Source organism: Lithobates pipiens, unplaced genomic scaffold (assembly GCF_037356315.1).
Source record: "Lithobates pipiens isolate NorthernLeopardFrog02 unplaced genomic scaffold, aLitPip1_a1.2 Scaffold_3, whole genome shotgun sequence".
Taxonomy (NCBI): Eukaryota; Metazoa; Chordata; class Amphibia; order Anura; family Ranidae; genus Lithobates; species Lithobates pipiens.
This window is the reverse complement of record NW_027507790.1, coordinates 180,893,433-180,907,895: the sequence shown is the minus strand read 5'-3', so window position 1 is coordinate 180,907,895 and position 14,463 is coordinate 180,893,433.

The window sequence follows — 14,463 nt, the reverse complement described above, 5'->3', positions numbered from 1 at the left end:
TAGCAATGTAGGAATTGCTCCAAGCCATTGGTGATATGCAGAGGAGAAAGCCAGTTGAACTCCAAACCATGCACAAAAGGCTCACCAGAATCGGGACACAAACTGACTACCCATGTCCGAGACAATCACCTTGGGTAGCCCATGTAAGCGAAACATGTCCCGAGCAAAAATGGAAGCCAGTTCCTTAGAAGTGAGCAACTTCTTTAGTGGAATACAATGACACATCTTTGAGAACCGGTCAACCACCATAAGGATAACTGTGTTGCCCTGGGAGTTGGGTAACTCCACAATGAAATCTATAGACAGGTGGGTCCAGGGCCTCTCTCCATTGGGTATGGGTTGTAGGAGGCCTACTGGAAGGTGTTTTGGGGAGTCTTACTCTGAGCACACATGGAACAGGCAGCTACGAAGGTGGTCATATCAGCACGTAGACTAGGCCACCAGAATTGTTGGGAAATGGCCCAAAGGAATTGATTATTCCCAGGGTGGCCAGCAGCCTTGGAGAATGGTAAGTCTGGAGCACGGCAGTACGGAGACTCTCTGGGACAAAGCAGTGGTCACAATGTTTCTGAAGAGGAGCATGGACCAGAGCGGCAAGAATTTTCTCACCTAAAGAAGAAGTGAGAATGGTAACCGTAGCCATTATACGATCAGGAGGAATCACTGGAACCGACTCCAGCTTGGAAGTGGAGGAAAATTGCCATTAGCGAAAGCCCTTACATTTTTAGTACCGGTTAAGAATGACACAATGTAATTAAAACTTGACACGAAAAGAGCCCATTGCGTCCTTCTGGGAGAGAGGCGTTGCCCTCAGACAAGAATGTGAGATTCTTATGGCCAGTAAGAATGAGAACCAGCACAGTGGTACCTTCGAGGAGATGTCTCCATTATTTCAGGGCTAAAATGATCACCAACAGCTCTCTGTCACCAATCTCATAATTGCACTCCGCAGGTCACAATTTCTTGGAAAAGTAACCACAAGGATGCAAGGTGCTCTCAGAGGTAGGATGTTGAGACAGAAGGGCATCAACCTCAAGGATATTAGGTAACGTAGGATCAGGATGTACCAACACAGGAGCAGAAACAAAGGCAGCCTTGAGACTCTCAAAGGCTTTAATGGACTCCAGAGACCAACACTGTGGGTTACTGTCCATTCTGGTCATATCAGTCAGGGGCTTGACCAGAGACGAGAAGTTCCGAATAAACTTCCGATAATAGTTGCCAAAGCCAAGAAGACACTGCAGAGGAAGTAAAGCCACTGTAGGACTGCTGAAGTTTCTCTGGGTCCATCTAAAAACCAGCAGTGAAAATTACATAACCCAGAAATTTACCTGTTCACGATGGAATTTGCACTTGTCCAGTTTACAATAGAGATTGTTCTCTCTTAGTTTCTGATGCACATGACAGACATCTTTGTGGTGGCTCTCCGGGGACTTGGAAAATATGAGGATATTGTCAAGATAAACCACCACACATAACTGCATCGGAGGACATTGTTAATAAATTCCTGAAAAACTTCTGGGGTGTTACAAAAGCCAAAAGGCATTACGAGGTACTCATAATGGCCTGTTCTGGTATTAAACACAGTTTTTCACTCGTCGCCCTCCTTAATCCTCACAAGATTATATGCCCCTCTGAAATGTGCCCTTGAGGCAGTCAAATAACTTCATAATCAACGGAATTGGATAGGCATTCTCAATCGTGAAATGATTGCGACCCCTATAATCAATAAAAGGTCTCAGTTCACCACTCTTCTTCTTCACAAAGAAGAAACCAACATCAGCAGGCGACGAGACAATTTTCAGATGAAACCTTGAGAAAGTGTGTCTGCAACATACTCCTCCCATGGCTTTATCCTCCAAGGCGAACAAAGAGTAAACCTGGCCCACGAGGGAGTATAGCACCAGGTTGAAGGTCAATTGCGCAATGATAAGATCGGTGTGGAGGCACAGGACTTTGGCTACCTTCTGGAAGCATGTCTTACTGCATTGTGGAGACCAGGAGAGAACCTCAGCATGGAGCCAATCAAAAGAGGGGTTGTGCCTCTGTAACCAAGGATAACCAATAACCAGAGGAAACTTAGATGAGGAAATGGAATTGGATTATCTCATGGTGAAGAGCCCCTATGGCCATGGACAATGGAACAGTCTCATGAGTCATATGGGCAGGCTGTAGAGTTCTCCCGTCAAGAGCCTCAATGACAAGTGGAGTGTCACGCAGCTGCAGCGGAATAGTGTTCTTTGATACAAAGGCAGCATCAATGAACAGGCCTGCAGCCCCAGAGTTGATTAGAGCCTGTATCTCGATGGACGACTCAGCCCAAGATAGGGCAGCCGAAACCAGGTGTTCATCCTTCTGGATAATTGGGGACGAAACAAGGCCACCTAAGGTTTGTACGTGACAGGACCTCAAGATTTAGGCGTTCCCTGGATGGCTAAGACAAGACTTCAAAAAGTGACCTGCCTGGCTACAATAGAGGCACAATCTATCCCTCCTACTAAGGGTTCTCTCATCCACAGAGAGAGACGCATGAAGCCCAAGTCCATGGGTTCATCTTCACTGACCGACTCGGTACCAGGAGGCATGGGAGGTGAGGGAGGCAAGGGTGGGACTGCAAAGCTCAGCGACAAATATACAGGAGGCTTCCGCAAGCGCTCCTTAAAAGAGAGTCTTTCTCTGAATCTGGCGTCAATGAGGATGGCAAACATGATTAACTGCTCCAGCTCAACAGAATTACCAGATTTTCCACTTCAACAGCATTAATATAGTATTGGAGGTCCTTTTGGTTAGGCTTGCGGATGATGACACAGTCCGGGTAAATAGGATGGCCATAGTCCCAAGTCTGAGAAACATTGGTGTACTTCTCAACATATCTGGGTGACAACTTTTCAAAATCGACATGAAGAGGATTTTTTTTTTCTTATTAGAAAGATCCGAATGGCAGCATCCACCCCCTGTACTCTCCTTTCCTGACTCTCCTCCTCCAACTGAGTAGATATAGATATATATATATATATATATATATATATATATATATATATATATACAAATAACCATATCCTTTAACCACATTCTTAGCAACAATGTGCTGTAACTTGGACAACCTAGGCAGTGTTTTAGGGTCTTCACACCCAGGTAAAGCCAGAATATTTGGGGCAAGGTGGACCTGATGCCCAGCAACAGTGTCAGGTCTGCAAAGTGACTTAGCCAGTGGGATCAGTTTAGATATAGCAATCTTAGGCACCCAATATGCCCAACACTCTTCTTCAAACTATTTGGTAAAGCACAAATGTGGTGCTGCACTAGTAGACAATTCAATCTTAAGGTTAACAGCCTGCACCAAGAGGACTTTATCCTCTTCTATATCACATGGTTGCTCCTCGTCACTATCACTCCACTTTCCAGTCCATGACAAAGTGTCTGAAAACAGTTCAGAAATCCAATCAGATCGGATATCTGAATCAGGTATAGTGGAGCACTCTTCAGCCAGGAGCAGGGTGCACATCAAACTAACAGCAGCAGTCAAAAAAAACTCATCTCCCTTGTTAGCCACAGGTTTTACAGCCCCGGCTGGCACACTACTTTCACCCAATTCAGGCTTACCAGGCTCCGGTGTCTTTCTCCCAGGAGGTTCCCTCATCGGAGAATGCAATTGGGCCCGAGTGCGGCCTCGGGGAATGACTGGAGCACTTGATCCTGGAACAGCCGCAGGGATGAGAGGAGCAGCTTCACGTATAAGCCAGATGATGGCAGAAGGACTCTCAAAGTTTTCTCCTGCTGCAATGGCAATATTCCTATCCCACTCTGCCTGTAGTGTCTGTGGAGGTTGGGCTGGCAAAACTACCTCGAGTAGGGGTTCCCCACAGCGTCTGCAGATGATCCAAGGCCGCAGATTAGTGGCCAGGCCGGAACATTTTCCGCAGATCAGCCCAAGAGCTTCATAGCCTCCCGCAGTGTATAATGCGAGGTTACCTTTCGGTGTATATCTTACCCCAGTGTCTGCCAGGGTCCCCTTTGATCCGCTAAGACTGGGGCTGATACATACACCCTCCAATCTGCCATGGAAGCTCCAACTGTGTCATCTTCTCTGTACAACAGCTGTACTACAACTCTAAAAGGAGCAATGGCGACACACGTGGCAGCACCTCCTTCTCCTCCTCTGCAGAGCGGTTCCTCCTCCCCCTGTCAACTGATTGGTTCACATATTCTCTGAGAACTTCAGCGCCTGCCTTCTTCCTCTCACGACGTGCCAAAACTTTAATGGAATGTGCCTTAACCCCTGCGGCACTGGTGCAAAGTGACAAACGACCTGTCCGACACTCTCCCATGAGCAATGAGACACGTTGGTTCTTCCCCACATATTTCCCATGGATTGTAACACAGTCTATAAAGAACAAAAATGCTACTTGCCACCTTCCCATGGAGCCAGACGAAATCCCAGTGTAGTTGCAATCTTGCTGAGATAACATCTTTGCCCCTCTTTGGGCGCCAAATGTAGCCATGGCCCTGACCCCTAGAGGCCTAATGGTGACCTCCAGAGTCAAGAATAGCTGATATCCACCTTCACAAGGCATAGTGAGTGTGGTGTAGATAGAGTAAGTTGGGCGCTAGACACTTTGAGAATGCAAAAAGAGATTTATTGTCTCTTAACAGAACTGGGGAGAGAGGGTTAGGGCTTGAACAGACTTAGGCAGATGCAAAATACTTGGCATACTCTGAAACAAAAATAGAAATAGAAGAACAGCTATACAGTTCAAGGACCTTTAAGCTGAATTGCAGCAAGCTGTATCTGTAGACTGTTGTCTCCTATAGCAACTGATCTGGTAACTTCAACTTCAATACAGATCACAACTCGCAGTATCCCATTGTAGATCCTTTCCCAGTCTCTCACTAGAGTCTTCAGATCCCAGCCACCACTGGATCCCTTGAGCTCCTTCACAACTATCCCGCTGTGGTTTGCAACTTGGCTCTTCAGCTAACCTTCTGAATACTCTATAAGTGTCACCCATAGGGATGAGCCGAACACCGCCCAGTTTGGTATGCAGGAGAACATGCGAATAGGCAAAATATTTGTGCAAACATGCGAACACTGTTAAAATCTATGGAACACAAATGTGAAAAATCAAAAGTGCTAATTTTAAAGGCTTATATGCAAGTTATTGCCATAAAAAGTGTATGTGACCTGGGTACTCCCCCAGGGGACATGTATCAATGCAAAAAAAGTTTTAAAAATGTATGTTTTTTCAGGAGCAGTGATTTTAACTACTTCCCACCCAGCCAATGTATATATACACCCAGACACGGCGCATCTCGGATCGGGAGGAGGGCTCTGTGATTGGCCCTCCCTGATCACATGGCGGCCGTGTCCAATCACAGCCACCCTGTGATTTAAACAAACAGCTGGTTGCTAGGCAATCGGCTCTCCTCTCCTCACAAGGAAGTCGTCGCTGAGGAGAGGAGAGCAGATTGCTGCAGCCGGCTGGTGATCAGTGAGTATGAGCTCTTTTTTACAGCTTTTTACTCACTGATCACCAGTCTAGTGTAAAACACACATGTCCTTAAAACACACATGTGCCTACACATGTCCCCAAAACACACATGTCCCCAAATAATAAAAACACATGTCCCCAAATAATAAAAACACATGTCCCCCCACATATGTCTCACTAAAATCACATGTCTCAATGATTATCTGCACACATATGTCCGTGATCACCTGCACACATCTGTACATGATCATTTGTGTATGTATGTCCGTAATCACACAAACCAATTATTATATACTTAATGGATTTTTTTTTACCAAAAACATATAGCAGAATAAATTTTGGCTTAAATTTATGACAAAATAAAATTTTATTGGATTCCTTTTAAAATAGAAAGAAGAAAAATTTTTTTTTTCCAAATTTCCGCTCTTTTTTCACTTATATCACAAAAAATAAAAAACGGAGCCGTGAATAAATACCACCAAAATAAAGCTCTATTTGTGCAAAAAAAATGTTAAATATTTCATTTGGGTACAGCGTAGCATGACCGCACAATTGTCATTGAAAGTGCGAGAGAGCTGAAAGCTGAAAACTGAGCTTCCTTCGAAAGTGCCCTGTATTGTAGTGGTTAATAATGCTTAACGCAAAACAATAAAAATAAAATTAAATGAAATATCGTGCCTGGGGGTCCCCTTAGTCTGCTTGTAAAGTAGCGCATTTATCCCATGTTCATAACAGTACCGCAGCAAAATTAAATTTCTAAAGGAAAAAAATTTCATTTAAAATTGCTCACGGCTGTAATGTATTGCCAGATCCTGGCAATATACATAAAAAAACATTGAAAAAAATGGCATGGATTTTAAGGGGAGCGCCACGCCAAAATGAAAAAAAAAATGGTGCAGTGGTTTCCCCCCCCCCCCCAAAATCCATACCAGACCCATATCTGAGCAGGCAACCTGGCACGCTGCAGAAAAGGGGGGGCAAGAGAGCACCCCCCCTCCTGATCCATACCAGGCCACATGCATGGGGAGGGTGCTTTGGGGTCCTAAAACACTTTGTCCCCAATGTGATGGGGACAAGGGCCCCATCCCCACAACCTTTGCCCGGTGGTTGTGGGGGTCTGCAGGCAGGGAGCTTATCGGAATCTGGAAGCCACCTTTATCAAGGAGGCCCCCAGATCCCATCCCCCCATATGAATGGGTATGGGGTACATCGTACCCCTACACATTCACCAAAAATGTGTCAAAAAATCTCTCTCTCTGTCTATAGATATATATATATATATATATATATATATATATATATATATATATATATATATATATATATACACACACATACATACATACATACATACATACATACATACACCTCCAAGAGGAGTGGAAGAGGACTCCAGTGGCAACCGTGAAGCTCTAGTGAACTCCATGCCCAAGAGGGTTAAGACAGTGCTAGAAAATAATGGTGGCCACACAAAATAAACATTTTGGGCCCAATTTGGACATTTTCACTTAGGGGTTTACTCACTTTTGTTGCCAGCTGTTTGGACATTAATGGCTGTGTGTTGAGTTATTTTGAGGGGACAGCAAATTTACACTGTTATACAAGCTGTACACTCACTACTTTACATTGTAGCAAAGTATCATTTCTTTAGTGTTGTCACATGAAAAGATATAATAAAGTATTTACTTTTGTGAGATACTGTATCTAAATTAAATTTATATGTATATTTTGTGTTGTAATATCACAGAATATATAATCTGGTATGTATAGATTAACCTTTCTCAACCTTTTTACCCAATTGGAACCCCTAAAATAGTATAATAAATAATATTCAGGTCTCAAAGAACCAATTCATTGGGGTTTATGGGAAAAATGCTCCTTACATTGGTGGTCAGTAGGAAGAATGAAACCCTTACACAGGTGATTAGAATGCCACCATTACAGATAGCTAAAAAGTTAAATTGTCATGCTGTTGGCTTTGTCAAGTGGTGTTGACCTAGGAATTTTGCAGACGCCCTCAGCTGGGGAGACAATCAGCCACAGCTCAAGGGACCCCTAGCAACCTCTGGAGGAACCCTGGTTGAGAATGGCTGTAGGCAGGTCCAGTCTACTTTCTCCACTGCAGGTGGAGGTGGAGCGGTACCACAGCTGGAGAGGAGGTTGAGAGGAACACATTTCCTATATGGCTTCCTGGGTCACTGGGGAAGCACCCAATTGGATCCTGCCATCCCATGTGACTTCAGCAGCCATCTTGGGATAGGCAGAGTCTATTTAAGGACCTGAATCCCAGGCTTTGCACACATTTTGTGAGTGGGCAGAGTAGGGAAAGGTACCTCCTCTGTTAGGGATAGTATTAGTGTTAGGGAAAGGTTTCTGATGAGGAGGGAAAGCATAGGGTCGCATCTCTTCTGGACACCTTCCCAACTGAGCACTAGATGGGCAGGCTGGATTCTGTGCCTGCTCAACAGACACTGTCAGTCTGGCTGAAATCTGATTCTTCCATGTGGCTGTAAACTGTGAGCGTCCCCAACTGGGTAAACTTCCCTCTGGGTTTGTTGTGAGCTGTTACTGCATTACTTCAATATAAGTCTTCTATTGCACCTGCCTGTGTGAGTTATTACCTCCACACGATGCTGCACCCCACCTACAGGGCTGTTATAGATGATGGCCTGCACGGTAAAACACTGCACTTTACCGTGCAGGCTTGTGTGATCTTAGCCTTAAAGTGGTTCCAAAGGCAGAAGGTTTTTTATCTTAATGCATTCTATGCTACACACAGCACTGTTTGCCATTGGCTCCCACTGCTGTCAATCAAAGTCAGTGAATGAGGAGAGAGAAGAGTCGGGTGGAGCTGCGGGTCCCATGTCTGCCTGGACACCCAGAGCAGCGGTTCTGGTCCCCCAATAGCAATCTGCTTGCTGTGGGGGCAATCTGCAGAAGGGAGGGGCCAGGAGTGCCAGTGAGGGACCTGAAAAGAGGAGGATCCGGGCTACTCTGTGCAGTATCACTTTTAATCTGGGCCAGGAATCATAACTGTGTTAACAATGTAATTGCAAAAATGATGACATAAATGTTTAATGTTGTTGGTTTTGAATGATCACCACTGTCCTCGGTAATGGCCGTTATTACAGGGGGTTTAATATTACTACCACTGACACTTTGTGAAATAAACTAACAATTCCAACATTGTAAAGGACAACAGTCAAAGCCGAGGACATTGCAATGCAGGTTGATACGGTTGAGAGAAAAACGTGTAATGTGCAGTGTTTCCACAAGAAAGCATGAGGTATTTAGGAATGTATACACTTGCTGCAAAACACATATGACTGCTATGTGAGATGGGATTGACACTAACAATTATCTGCTTGTCCTGGCATACACTGCACTCAGCTGTCATTTCTTCATTACAAGTCTAATCATATACTATATACTTTGTGTTATGGTTGCTGTTTCCTGAACAACCGAGTCATCAGAACCCAGTGGCTGCTTACACCCGGAAGGAGCACCACTGACGCAATGACAACTGAATGCTCTACCTGTAATTTTAAATTTACACTTCTGTTGCTCTCTGAAGAGCAATCCATGTTGGGTTCATTCTTCAGAGAGAGCATTTGACAGGTGGCGTGGGGGCATTGTATTTCAAACACCTATTTTAATCCCCTAAATGCTGGTCTGCAGCCCCGTTTGACTACACGGCTACATTTTATTACCCATTGTGCTTAAGTGAGTGGCGTCCCCTTAGCCGATATTGCATACATGACATATGTAATCGGTAATGACAATGAAGATGAAATCAGGCTTATCTTTTCTGGCAACCCATGAGAACAGCCATCCTTCGATGAGGCTACTATAAAAACTCTTTTTAAAAATCATAAAAAAACTAACCAATAAACAACTGAATAGAAAATGGGATATTTTATCCCTTGAATCATATATAGACAAAGAGATTATCCCGCAAGGACTACGTGAAAGGGTTGTCCCTGCGGAACACCTACAAAATGATCGCTCCCTGGGAAAATGGAAAAAAAAACTATATTAATCAAGGTTTAGAAGTCATGAAATTGATCGTTGAGGAAGAGCAACTACAACTTACTGAGATCCAAACTCAGATTGATGAAAGTCTACATCTCTTAGAACCATTTGGTGACCAAAGTTTGAAAAGCATAATGAGCTCTTGAAGAAAGAGATAATAAAGGTGCAGAAAAATCTGATGGTAATAAAGCAGTCCAAATTCCTACGAGATTCAGATGATTGGGAAAAATCTTTGACCTACAAAACAAAAGGGGACTTATTAGATCCAGAAGGCCAAAAAAGGGCTTATGATCAGCATCAAGTAATGGCCCCTACTCTTGGGATGGAAGTGAAGATAAGGAGGATTTATCGGTTGTTTTTTTAGGGAATGAACTGGAACAATACGAGGCAGCAATACCCGGGAAGAGTATACTCACAAATTCAGTGAAAAACTCCACAAACCCAAAACGAATAGAAAAACAAAAGCGAGGAGGCAACGCAAGGAGAGGGGGACCAGGAATCTCAACCCACAGTCAGCGGAGGAATTAGATACGCCTCCACCAAATCGGCAAGACAAGCCCCCTAATGGTGATCACATAAGCAATAACACTGTTATCAATTTATCTGACTTTGTTCTGCATGAAAGACATATTAAATTACTTAAGAGAGGACTGTCATTCTCCCCAATGAATACAATGAACGACTTTGTGGTATATAAGGATATATGCCTTTTTTCATAAAGTTATACCTTAGACAAGTACATCAAAGTCTGGATACCTTAAACCCTGAGACAGGTATGAACACTACTCAAGATTGTGAAAATATCAACACTTTGGCTTCACTATGGTGTGAGGCTGAGGAGTAACAAGAGGATCTACTAATATCAACTCCCTCAAATCCTTGGAGAAGAGAAGCCGGTCTCCAAATTAGGTCCCTAAAAATGCCTTCCTTCAGGAAGAATAAGTGGCTCAGGGTATTCCTGGATCTTGTCCAAGAAGATCTGTCTAATTTAGACTGGACAACCAACATTAAAAATGACAATATAAATTGGGATGAACGCCAAGCCCTTCACAAATTAAATGAAGCTCTTGGATTGATTATCAAAAAAAGTGATAAGGGAGGGAATGTTGTCTTGCTGTCTGAAGAATATTATGAAAAAGAGATTAAAAACAAAATAAGTGACAAATCTAAATATGCAAGACTTTCCTCTAATCCTGTTTCCCTGATAGTGGAAGAACTAAACTTTAAACTAAGCTTTGCCTATGATGTGAATCTCATAACCATGAAATAGTTGCACTATTTGAAGGTAACATAATTTCACAATCTTTATTATCCCCAAGGTCATGTTTGGGGCCTAGTGGAAATTGCAAACTTTTTGGATTCAAACTTTCCGAACATGGCAGCCCAGAATGAATTCCTCCTGCAATTTGCTTTGACCCATAACTGTTTCCAATTTTTGGGAGTTAACTACAAACAGATTCGAGGCGCATCCATGGTTGCACCATATTCACTGACATACGTGGGAAGAGGAGGTGGTCTACTGTTCGTAAATGTATCTTGGCCATGCACTTCTATGGCTAAGGTACATAGACGACGTCCTATTGCTCTGGAAGGGTAGCCCTGAAACCTCAGAACAGTTCATTGGCGAGCTCAATCTAAGCAATAGGAACATAAACCTGACCTTAAACTATAACTATGACTTTAAAGAAACTTTGTTTTTGGATCTCCACATCAGGATTGAGCAAGGTAAACTCCTAACAAGTACATATAGAAAGGCAACTGCTGCTATCACCTTACTCAAAGCGAACAGTCATCACCCAAAGTCTCTGATTAAAGGAATTCCAACAGGACAATTCCGGCAGATAGACAGGAACTGTACCCTTACAACAGACTATGAACGTGAAGCTGCCGAACTGTATAGTAGATGATACCCCCACAAGACTTTGAGAAGATCAAGGAAGAAAGCTTCCATGAAACCGAGATCAGACCTAAAAATAAAACCTGCCAAAGATCAGGCACAGAGTGGCCAACTGGACGTGGTATGGATTATCACCCCTATGGCTTGCAGTGGGAGGAGGTACGTAACATTCTTACCAAGCGTTGGCATATACTAACGAGATCACCACAATTGAAGAATATGGTAGGGTCAAGACCATATTTCGTAGCTAAAAGAGCTAAAAATCTTTCTGACGAATCGGTTTGATTGGAATTTACAAGAACAACCCCACGCAACTGGTTAACGGACCTGCCCGAACTGAAGGGCATATTCCCTTGTGGAAGATGCCATATATGTAATATGGTGGACAGAACAGACACCTTCAGTGATGCCGATAGGATTAATACGTACAAGATAAAGCAGTTTATTAAGAGCAACATGGAATGAGTTCTGTGCCCCTGCCGAAAATACTATATTGGCAAGACAAATGTCTACTTAATGTGTGCATTGGAGTTCATCTGTCAAGTATACGTGGAAAAAGATGATCAGTCACCAATAGTCCAACATTTCCTAAAACATCATAACTGACAAATAAAAGATCTCCGAATCAAGGGAATATTGGCTCTCGAATTACCATGTGGGGGGCGGGGGCGACTTTGATACAGTCCTTATTCAAAGAGAAAAGGATATATAGTTTGGGGATGATAATCCCTAAAGGACTGAACAATGAAATTAACCTACAGGTGTTTCTGACTTCCTAGGAAGCACACCAATTTCACATCATTAGTATACCCAAGGTCCACCTTCTAGTTGCTATGTATATGATCGGCTGATAGGTTGCCATCTTGTCAATTACTTTATTAACAATTGTGGTATTTAACATAAGGCATCTGCTTGTTTTACAAGCGCTTAAAACACTTTGAAAATGTAAGTGTGTTACTTTTTAATAAAATTTTCGTTGTCATATGGAATTACGCTATAAGGTATTCTCTATCCTTTTCCATTTTACCGGTTGAAACTTGACTCCTTTGTGGAGACGGACCTTCTCTAAAAGGTTTGGGGACGCAGTTCCAGAAGTCGCATTCCTATGTGGTCAGCTGACACTTCTAAGCTCTATTGACTCACAGAACATAGGTTCTTCTGGGTCTGAGCTATCTGGTAAGCTCACATAGGTGGTGGTACTGTCACATTAGTGATTGCCAACATATATTGCTTGGTGTCCTGAGGAACGCCCAAATCAAACCACGTGGGATTTTTGCATGTTGGACTTTTCCACTTAAAGACTTTTTCGCACGCTTTATATTTATATATGTTGTAATATATATATTTTTTTTGTGCAAGTTCACTACTAGCCTATTCTAGGTTTATATATGTGAGATGTTAATGTCTACACTGGTTACATTCTTTGTATCTTTTAAATTTGATACAAATTTTTCTTGCACTGGTCACATTTTTTTGTATCTTTAAATTTGATATTACATTATTTTTTGTATCTTTTATATTTGATACCACTCTAGTATAGGTCACTAGTTTTATCATATAAATATTTCTTTGCACTTTTGCAAGTTAGGTGGTCTTGGTACTTTCCAGCCAGACTATCATATTTAGCGCTACACTTTATATACCAATTTACTTCTAGACACAAATTTATCTGTTTGTTGTGTTAGCTGCTTGACTTCATCTATTTGAAATTTTTCAGGCAGCGCGGTGTTCCTCTGATTGTATATCTGCTTGTAAAAACAATAAATTGTTGTAGTGGAGACACTTTTTTGTGTTTCTAACTAATCTGTATGAATAGCAAAATACTAACTGCCCACAAGATGGCTGCATGCTTTTACCAATATATGTACTGTACTGTGGGTTTTCAGATACTCCTGCTTGTTAGGGGTTAATTATATAAGGATTAGAATGAGACATGCTTCACCTGCTGATCTCCAGTTTTGAAGAAATTTTGAACACATATAAGCTGCAGATCAATGTGAGCACATTACTCACATTGAAGAAGTCCACGCCACCTAGTGGACGAAACATGTCAGTGCAACCTGCCTGTGCACACTCCCAGCTTACCATGACGCTTGTGATTTCCTCTTTACCCCTCACCATTACAGCATCTTGTTCATCACTGAGACTGCCAGCCTGCTTTCTACCAGTAAAGCTTACTAACATCAGTGTGTGTGGCCCACCAGCAATCACAGTTAATGTTCTAGGTTTAAGGTGTGAGCAGAGGTCCACACTGTTGAAAACACTTCTCTTCAGAGAAGCTTACCCCACCCACACCTAACTGTATTTTCATTTTCTCCATCAACTCATCCCCCCACAGTTAATACCTTTTGTTTCAACTTGACCCTCCCTTCTAGATTGTAAGCTCTAACGAGCAGGGCCCTCTGATCCCTCCTGTATTGATTTGTATTGTAAGTGTACTGTCTGCCCTCATATTGTAAAGCGCTGCGCAAACTGTTGGCGCTGTATAAATCCTGAATAATAATGTTGTGTGTCGCCTGTGACAGGTGGACACCATTGTGGTTTCCTGACATTACTACCTTGCCTGTTCTCTTGACTGTACCTTTTACTGTACCACATGAAGGGCACACGGTGAGGTGACACCCAGATTATATCTGGACACCTGGTCACCATTGATGCTGCTGGCCCATTGGGGACAGAGGAGTCTGTCACTTATCATTTAGAGTCATTAGCAGATACCTATCAAGCCGAAGGCCCATGGTGTGAGCAGATGTCCACACTGTTTGTGTAAAGCCTGATCCAGGCTGACACCCCTATGGTTTCCTTCTATTCCACCCTGCCTGGCTCTTTACTGTACATTTATCTGCCCTATTACTCTGTCTGAGATTGTGGTAAGCATGTCAGGTAGTCTGTGTTTTTGATATATTTGTGTGATTTTTGTGACATTTTCATTGATTAAAGTTTATTACTGAGGGTGAGACTGCAGGAGCCTCATTCCCTTCCTCCCTCTAGAACTCCTTTGGGCTCTCCCCGCTTTTTTGTGCCAAGATTGCCAGTGTTCAGGAG